Source organism: Gastrolobium bilobum, unplaced genomic scaffold (genome assembly GCF_033153095.1).
Source record: "Gastrolobium bilobum isolate Gb01-03AN ecotype WA unplaced genomic scaffold, APGP_CSIRO_Gbil_v1 utg8574, whole genome shotgun sequence".
Lineage (NCBI taxonomy): Eukaryota > Viridiplantae > Streptophyta > Magnoliopsida > Fabales > Fabaceae > Gastrolobium > Gastrolobium bilobum.
In genome coordinates, this window is record NW_026898963.1 from 58619 (window position 1) to 67684 (window position 9066).

Consider the following 9066-nt stretch of genomic DNA (forward strand, 5'->3'; position numbering starts at 1 on the left):
AGAGACGAGTCAATGTATGGATGATACCCTTAGCACAGGTACATACCAAGCTAAGGAATATGATGTCAAGTACAAGCAAAGTAATCAATGGATAGCTAAGGTGATAAAATGACTCTAAGTAAATGGACAGTATAACGATACATAAGATGCTCTAGGGGTGCCCTTGGGAGCTATTTATAAGGGAAGATTGTGCTTACTGGGTGAAGGTTGGTGGGGAGAAGGTCAACTCTCCTTGGGGCCATATGCCGATGGCAGTGTTGGGCGTGACAGGCGCTGCCATCGTAGCAGCGCTGTGCCTTCTGCGTCTGGCGGTGTCAGCATAGGTCACAGGGGGACAGTTTCCTCTTAAGGCATTTAGGCGACCGCTTTCGGGAGTTGAGGTCCCTAGGTGGGATACTTTGGTGTTTAGCTTTGGGAAGTTACCACATTGGGGGGTACGCGTCGCCCCAGCTGGTAGGGCTGACGTGGATGCTTGGTAGGTGCTGGGCCTTAACTATTAGGCCTGAATCTTGTTGGGCAATCCGGAATAGGAGGCCCCCCAGCTTGGTAGCAAGTGTAGGTTGGTGCCAAGGTAGTCAATTGGACAACGCCTTGCTTGGCGATACGAAAGTACTGGGCGTGAGTCGTTCAGCGATCTTGGTAACCAGTGTAGGTTGGTGCCAAGGTAGGCGTCTTGACGACGCCTTGTTTGGCGATACGAAAGTACCGGGTGTGAGTCGTTCCTTCTGATGACAGCTGTAACGTCCTCGTGGTTTGGCGGTGATTGGCTGAGGATGTTTCAGAAAAGGCTGCCACTTCTGGCATTCTCGGGTGGCTTTTCGGTTTTCGAGGAGCCGTCATGATGAGTTTTTCCATCATTGCCATTTATTGCAGGTATCCAAGCGTCATGAGGCACAACGCATTAATGCGACGTGATAGGTGACTTGTTCTCTTGAAGTGACCACTTTGTCCCTCATCTCAACCGCCCATTGCACGATGACTGTGTCATCTTACGGTTGAGTGAGGAGGACTTACACGTGTATGTATGTGACCTTCCTCCTCTTCTTTCTATATAAAAGGGGGGAACCCCTCGTTGGGATCCTTCCTTACACGAATCATACACTGTTGTGCTTCTGCCCTTCTGCTTGTTTCCTATCCTCAGTTTCGTGTGATAGTGCCGGTTTTCTCTCTCTCAATTTCTGCAATTTCCCAGGTATAGTGCTTCTTCTTTCATCGTTTCGTTTCTTTGTTTCTGGTTTCCTTCTACTCCTTTTTCTGTCACGTCGATGGTTAGGTTTATAGAACCCATCCCTCGTCTCATACTTCCTGAGCCGGAAGTAGAAATCAAGGAAGAGGAGTTTGATGAAGCCTTTGAGGCACTGGGAGATAGTGTGGTGGGGCCAGCAATGCGGGAATATCTTGCTAGTTGCGCCCTAAGTCGTCCTTTGATTCCTGGGGTTGAGAAATTGCCCCATGGCAAAGTACCCAAACTTCTGGGTTTTAGTGAAGAGAAGATTCAAAATCTCCTTCCCGAAAGAGCTTTAGGGCTTGTCATCCCGTATGCCGGTGAGGCGTCATGTTCCAAATCGCATAGTGGACGCCATGAAGTGGTTGGAGAGGGAAGTTCCGGATCTGGCGGACGTTCGTCTGCAAGGTCTAGGAGACGGCGATCAGGAGGATCAATCGAGGGGGCCAGCCTTCGTTCTTCACGGAGGAATTATTTTAGGCCTTCTGGTCGTTCACGCAATCCGAGGATTACTTCACGACGTCGCATTTTGCTGCATTTTGATCTTGGAGTTGGGCAACTTATTCGACCCGTATCTAACATCAATCGCCAACGACAAAACCTTCCTTTAGAGTATTATTTCAGTCCTCGCCCTTCTTCTGTTGCCCTTCGCACGTCTCATGGTCAAATTCCCCCTATTGGGCTTTCCATCGTCGCATGTATGATGAGTCCACAGAGAACCGTTTAAGTAGATACCACCCAGAGGATGGTCGCCTTATAAGGGATGGCGTGTGGGACGCCATTTTTGAAGACATAGGACTTTATAAGATACTGCCTGCCTGGTGGCCTTCTAACCTGAGCTATTCAGATTTTTATTCTTCAAGTTCTTCAGACACCTCGAATTCTGATGATGAGTTAACTGTGTTTTGCACGTTCTTTTTCGTTGTGTTTAGTGTGAGGGGTATGAAAGAAACTGACCTTGAAAGTCGAGGCATGTGAGAGGGAAAAACAAAATTTTTTGAGTGGAATAACACATACCATATCAAGAAACATCTTTTTCGATTGGAATAACACATACCATATCAAGAAACATACTTTAGGGCATGGATGTTACCTTGTTTGCTTTCCAAAACTTGAGGATGATCAAGATGAGGCTTGAAGATGCAAGCCCTCTAATGTTGATCCACACCACCCTTTGTCAAGACGGAAGAACTCTTCTTCAAGGCCACCAACGAAAACACCAATGGAGGCAAGCTATGGGCCCAATGTGTGAAGGAGGAGGTTAGGTCAAGGTGTTTAGAAGAATGAATATTCGGCAAGAATAGACACAAAAGTGGCGCATGGATTTACTTTGAAAAAGGCTAGGTTATTTCAAAACTATCTTAAGAAAAACCTGACAAAAGGAACCCACAAGGAGATGAGCGAATGAGTTAATTAAAATCAGATTTTCTTCACTCAAATAAGGCCCTATGTAGCGCTCACTAGGGGGGATGAGTGAAGTTGTTGCAAAATTCAAATCTTGTCAACAACCTCCTCTCACATCCTCATGATATCAAGTGAATATCTCAACAAGAATCTGACTCAACAACCATCATATGGCCAGCCATATGGTGCGCCCCACTTGGCCTCATAACAGTCCAGATACGTTGAGCAGTTGCATTCAAACTTGAACCAACTGTCTCACTTATTCTCTCAACAAACCAAATCTGGCTGGAGCTCATTTGGTTGATCCTATGACCATCATCAGATACCAAAATCAGCGCCCTCATATCCTCACTAAAAGATTCTCAAAGATCTCCTCTTGATATTTGGGATTTGTTCCAACAAGATCTTATCTTATCCTTTTGTTATGAAACAACTTTTCATAGCCAATTCAAATTCGAATTCAAACATTTGAATTCAAACGTTCAAATATTTAAATTTTAAATTCAAATTCAAATTTCAAATTCAAAATTCAAATTCAAATTTCAAATTTCAAATTTCAAATTCAAAATTCAAATTTCAAATTTCAAATTTCAAATTTTAAAATTTCAAATTTCAAAATTTAAACATTTGATAATTAATTTAACTAATTAAATTAATTAGTAATGTCTTGGACCATCCAAGCCCATTAACTAACCATGCGCCCTTTTCCCCTTTTGGTGGGCTTCCAAACTTCTTCTTGGGCTAACAACCATTATTAAGCCCAATACCTTTAATGCTATATTGTCATGACAATAAGGTGTTAGTGTGTGACCCATTAGGCCAAACATAGCCACTGACATAAATGGGCTTGGGCCCAATAAGCCCACAACCCATCTAATGACAACACAGAGCACTAGCAATGCTTTGTTGCCCCAGAGCTAGTTAGGTTAATGACATAATCATCCTATTACACATATTTGGTTGCCGTATGTATTTAATTTCGTCTCGGTTACCTTCCCATAAAACCTAGGGTAAGAAAACGTATCAACCCTTGCGGTTTAGGGTAAGCTTTATTCGAAATAGGGAATCTTCAATTTACTGACTCTAAAGGCAGATCATCTCATGATCTCTTTTACTATGCATAGATTCTCGAGTCCCTGTAAATGTCATCCCAATTTCTCCGGTTTACAGATAACCTAATCTCTCACAGAGATTTGATGAATTCCTTCAACTTATCACCCTAGCCCTGTGCTCTTTCAGGATAAGCCCAACAGTATACCTATGAGTCTCCATGTTTCAGGCAGACGAGGTATACAATCAAAGCATACCTTCTAGAACACATTCTAGGTAATAACTTCTGGTCTAAGGAAAGACATACCCAAATATAAAGAGACTACTCTAATGATACTCTCTGTGAGATTTCCTCATAGAGTCTCTTTGTGGGTCTGTTCAGTGCGAGCTATACCCTTATAGGTCCACCCACGACTTTAGCTAAGACATCTCCATATCTGTAGCTCATGAGGTCTTTACCTTGCATCCGAATACAAGTAGATAAGTCGTGCTAGTCTTACCCGAGATCATTGATCCTCATTCTCAGTGTCTCTAGACTAGGAACATAAAATTAGGAATAAACATACAGTATCCTTGAATCCTCATGATCGTGATCTCATGATCGTGATCTCATCATAGATACTCAAGAGATACCTATTTTATTCCAAGGGGTTTATCCAGTTACTCACATATAATATTAACAGTAATATCGAGACAAAATATGAAACAGGATAAAGAATGCTTTTATTTATTTGCGACAATACAAAGGTCCACTTATGTCCTAATCTAATCAAAAGATTGTCTTTAGGACATCCATATACTAACAGGGTGTTGGTGGTGACAGGAGTGTTGGTAGGGCGAGGTAGGGTATCCAGTTTCCCTTCGCAGTGATCTTCTGGCGTCGGTGAAGTTTTGAGGATTGACTGTGTGTTTGTCGCTCCCAGGTAGGATTCTGAAGACTTCGTGACTTATGGCGGTTGTTCATTCAGATGACAGTCTTGAGGCGAGGAATTGGGTAGACTCGGCGGTGGCTACTACTTCTTCAAGTTATGCTGACCGGGATATCCTGCGCCGCCACTATAAATCTGAAACTAGCTCCACCTTTACTGAAAATGGTGCAAACGAGGCGAAGTGGCAACCGTTCGCGGTCAGTACTGATCGCCGGGTTTGTGACGCGCCTAACATGGAGGCCAGATCTCGATGGCCGTTTATGGTGTACAAGACTCATTTTACTGATCAGAAAGTGAGGTTTCTGCTGTCCAACTTTGAGATGGAGATGTTATCCCATTTACAGGTCGCGCCATCACAACTGTATCCTAACGCTTGGGCGTTTGTTAGAGTTTTTGAGAGCATATGCAAGTACTTTGGTTGGCCCTATTCTGTACGATCGTTCTTCTACTGTTTTCAAGTGTTGTCGTCCAAGAAGAAGCTTGGCTGGGTTTCATTAAAGGCGGGCAATGTTATTGGATCAATATTTGCTCAGTATGCCAATTCGTATAAGAACAGGACACACACTTTCTTCTGGATTGAACCTGTCTTGGGCGTGGGTGAACTTCCTTTTTTTTGTTGATTAGTTGAGTAGGGAGTGTCGGTTTCCCCTATATTGGACTAAGACTCATTACGAGATGCCAGCTGGTCAATATTCATTTGCTCTATGGGCCTTGTCGCCTGAGGTGATACATGTGATCGATTGGTTTGTGGAGGTAAAGGGAGGTCTTGACCGGTGGCCCACGAAGCAGGTGTTGTGTCATGGAGGTGTAGTGGCGTTCCGTGCTGCTTTTCGTTTGTTATGATCTAGACTGTTTTTTCTTGCGTTTGTTTTTGTCAAAGTGTTTTGTGCTAACTTTGTCTTTATTGCTTGTAGTTGGAAACATGGCAGCAGAGACGTTGAAGCTTGCATGTGAGGCGGCTGCTAAACTGAAGGGCCAGCATGGCATGGCTCCTCAACCTCAGCTGAACCTTCCTTCGAAGAGGAAAGGTCTGGATAAGGGAAAGGATAAAGAGATCAGGGCTAAGAAGAAGAAAATTCATCCTGCCGCTGACATTCCTGCTGGGGAATTGGAGAAACGAGCCAACCGCCCGATCATTAAGGAGCCCACTGGCGTGGCAGGAAACTCTTCTGCTAGCGATTCAATGCTAGGATCTGGATCCCCGACCCTTGGGGGGTCTGGGTTGAAACGGGGTGCGGATGCAAGTTTGACACCCTCCCATGCTTTCAAGGTTGCACGCCACGAATCATCTGGGGGTGGGCAGTTTCATGATGGCGCCTGTGAAAGTGACCAAGCTATCAACCATGTTTCTGGCGACAGAGAGGGAGACCATCCTCGCATGACGTCTGAGACTGAAGGTTCTCCTCCTGTTTTTGCAGAAATTTCCGTGAGTAGGGCTCTCAGCTTGTCGGAGAGGGATCTTGTTAAGGGATTTCCCAACGTTGGGCGCCCTAAGATGGCGGTTCCTGAGCGTCTTGATCGCCAACAACTTATGAATTGTACTCAGGTGGTTATTGGCCGCATCTTGGGGACGCAGGAGATCGCCCTTGCTATTAACGAACGGTGTTCCGTACAAGATGATCGCCTTGTTGATTTAAGGCGACAGATGGATGGTCTGACTGCTGAGGTTGGGCGTCTTGGTGAAGAAGTTGCTGATGGGAAAGCTTCCACCAAGTCTTTGTCTGGTCAGCTGAAGAAAGGGGATGATGAGGTTAAGCGGCTGACCAACGAGAAAGATGACTTGAGTAAGTCGTTGAAAGATTTTAGGAAGGAGAAGGAGGTTCTCCTGGCAGAGAAGGAACAACTGTCTTCCAATTTATTTGCTGCGCAGGTGAGCCTCCACGCCAGAGATGAGGACTACAAGGAAGCTGCAGGGCAAGTGGCTAAGCTGGAAGAGGCTCTGGCCAACCTGATGTATCACTCTTTCAACAACGCCCTTCAGCAGGTTGCCAGATTGGATCCTACTTATAATGTGGAGGGCGACCAGATTATCGAGCGCCTCGAGGGCGATGTCGTTAGAGTGATTGAGACGGCGCCAGAGACTGATGACGACGAAGGTGCGCGAGGCATGCTTCCAATGACTGATACTGATAGTGATCAAGTGCAGGATGATGATGGGCGTGGCAGGCCGGCTGAGCCTGTTGTCGCGATGTCGGATGAGCCTGTTATGACGGGTGGGGGTAATGTTGTCGGCGCGGCTGCTTCTGAGCAGGTGATGAATGTTCAAGTTCAAGCGGTGGTCGCTCCGGAAATTGAGAAGGACGTGACCGATCAGGCTAAGGATCCTGAGACGGTTACGGCTAACTCTTAGGACTTAGATTTTCTTTTTTTCTTTTTTGTTGTGGTTGGCATGTCAACCGCGGTCTTGTACTTTTTAAAGTATCAATGAATTTCCTTTTCTAGCTTCAACGTCTTAAGAACTTTGCTATTAATGAATTTCCTTAAGTTAGGTGAGCGTTGGTCGGGGTGAGTACCATCCCAATCCCACTATGGCGGGGGCGAGAATCAGTGATGACCATCTCAGTCCAACTATGACGGGGGTGAGAATCGTCCCTTTAGCTGGGCGTTGGCTGGGGGTGAGGACCTTCCCAGTCCAACTATGGCGGGGTGAGAACTGTCCTGTTAGTTGGGTATTGGCTGGGGGTGAGGACCATCCCAGTCCAACTATGGCGGGGGTGAGAACCGTCCCGTCGGTTGGGCATTGGCTGGGGGTGAGGACCATCTCAGTCCAACTATGGCGGGGTGAGAACCATCTCGTAACTTAATGTTGTCTGGGGGTGAGAACCATCCCAGTCCAACTATGGCGGGGGTGAGAACCGTCCCGTTAGTTGGGCGTTGGCTGGGGGTGAGGACCATCCAGTCTAACTATGGCGGGGGTGAGAGCCGTCCCGTTAGTTGGGTGTTGGCTGGGGGTGAGGACCATCCCAGTCCAACTATGGCGGGGGTGAGAACCGTCCCGTCGGTTGGGCATTGGCTGGGGGTGAGGACCATCTCAGTCCAACTATGGCGGGGTGAGAATCGTCCCTTTAGTTGGGCGTTGTCTGGGGGTGAGAACCATCCCAGTCCAACTATGGCGGGGGTGAGAACCGTCCCGTTAGTTGGGCGTTGGCTGGGGGTGAGGACCATCCAGTCTAACTATGGCGGGGGTGAGAACCGTCCCGTTAGTTGGGCGTTGGCTGGGGGTGAGGACCATCCCAGTCCAACTATGGCGGGGGTGAGAACAGTCCCGTTAGTTGGGCATTGGCTGGGGGTGAGGACCATCCCAGTCCAACTATGGCGGGGGTGAGAACCGTCCCGTTAGTTGGGCGTTGGCTGGGGGTGAGGACCATCCCAGTCCAACTATGGTGGGGGTGAGAACCGTCCCGTTAGTTGGGCGTTGGCTGGGGATGAGGACCATCCCAGTCCAACTATGACAGGGGTGAGAACCGTCCCATTAGTTGGGCGTTGGCTGGGGGTGAGGACCTTCCCAGTCCAACTATGGCGGGGGTGAGAACCGTCCCGTTAGTTGGGCGTTGGCTGAGGGTGAGGACCATCCCAGTCCAACTATGGCGGGGGTGAGAACCGTCCCATTAGTTGCGCGTTGGCTGGGGGTGACGACCATCCCAGTCCAACTATGGCGGGGGTGAGAACCGTCCCGTTAGTTGGGCGTTGGCTGGGGGTGAGGACCATCCCAGTCCAACTATGGCGGGGGTGAGAATCGTCCCTTTAGTTGGGCGTTAGTTTGACATTGTTAACGAATTTGCAATCAATTTATTGAAAGTTTGTAACTCTGCCTCATTAAAAACCTTTTCCAGTAAAACCCATGGGGATAAAAAAATGGAAAAGGAAAAGAGTGCAGATGGTATTACATGATGATTTAGCTATAATATTTCTTTAGCTTGTCAGCGTTCCATGCCCGTGGCATCGCCCTTCCATCCAATGTTTCGAGGGAGTAAGCGCCTTGTCCTAGTTTGTTGGTTATCCGGTAAGGTCCCTCCCAATTTAGGGCAAGTTTACCTTCACAGGCGTTCTTCTTTCCAACGTCTGCTCTTCGAAGCACCAAATCTTTTTCTTGAAAATTCCGGGGAATGACTTTCTTGTTGTAATAAGTAGCTGGCTTTTCTTTTGACTGTTGATCGGATTGGGCGGCACATCCTCTGAGCTCGTCAAGAAAATCTAGTGTTTCTTTCAGGTTCTGGGTGTTGGCTATCTCAATCACGTGCTCTCGTCGCCAAGAAGGTTCACTGATCTCTACCGGGATCATGGCTTCAGAGCCGTAGGTTAGTCTGAACGGCGTTTCTCTAGTGGATGACTGGGCGGTTGTCCTATATCCCCATAGGACGTTGTCTAGATTATCTATCCAGGCCCCTTTGTGTGCTTCCAACTTCTTCTTAATTCCTTTGCTCAGCATTTTGTTGGCTGATTCTACTAAGCGGTTGG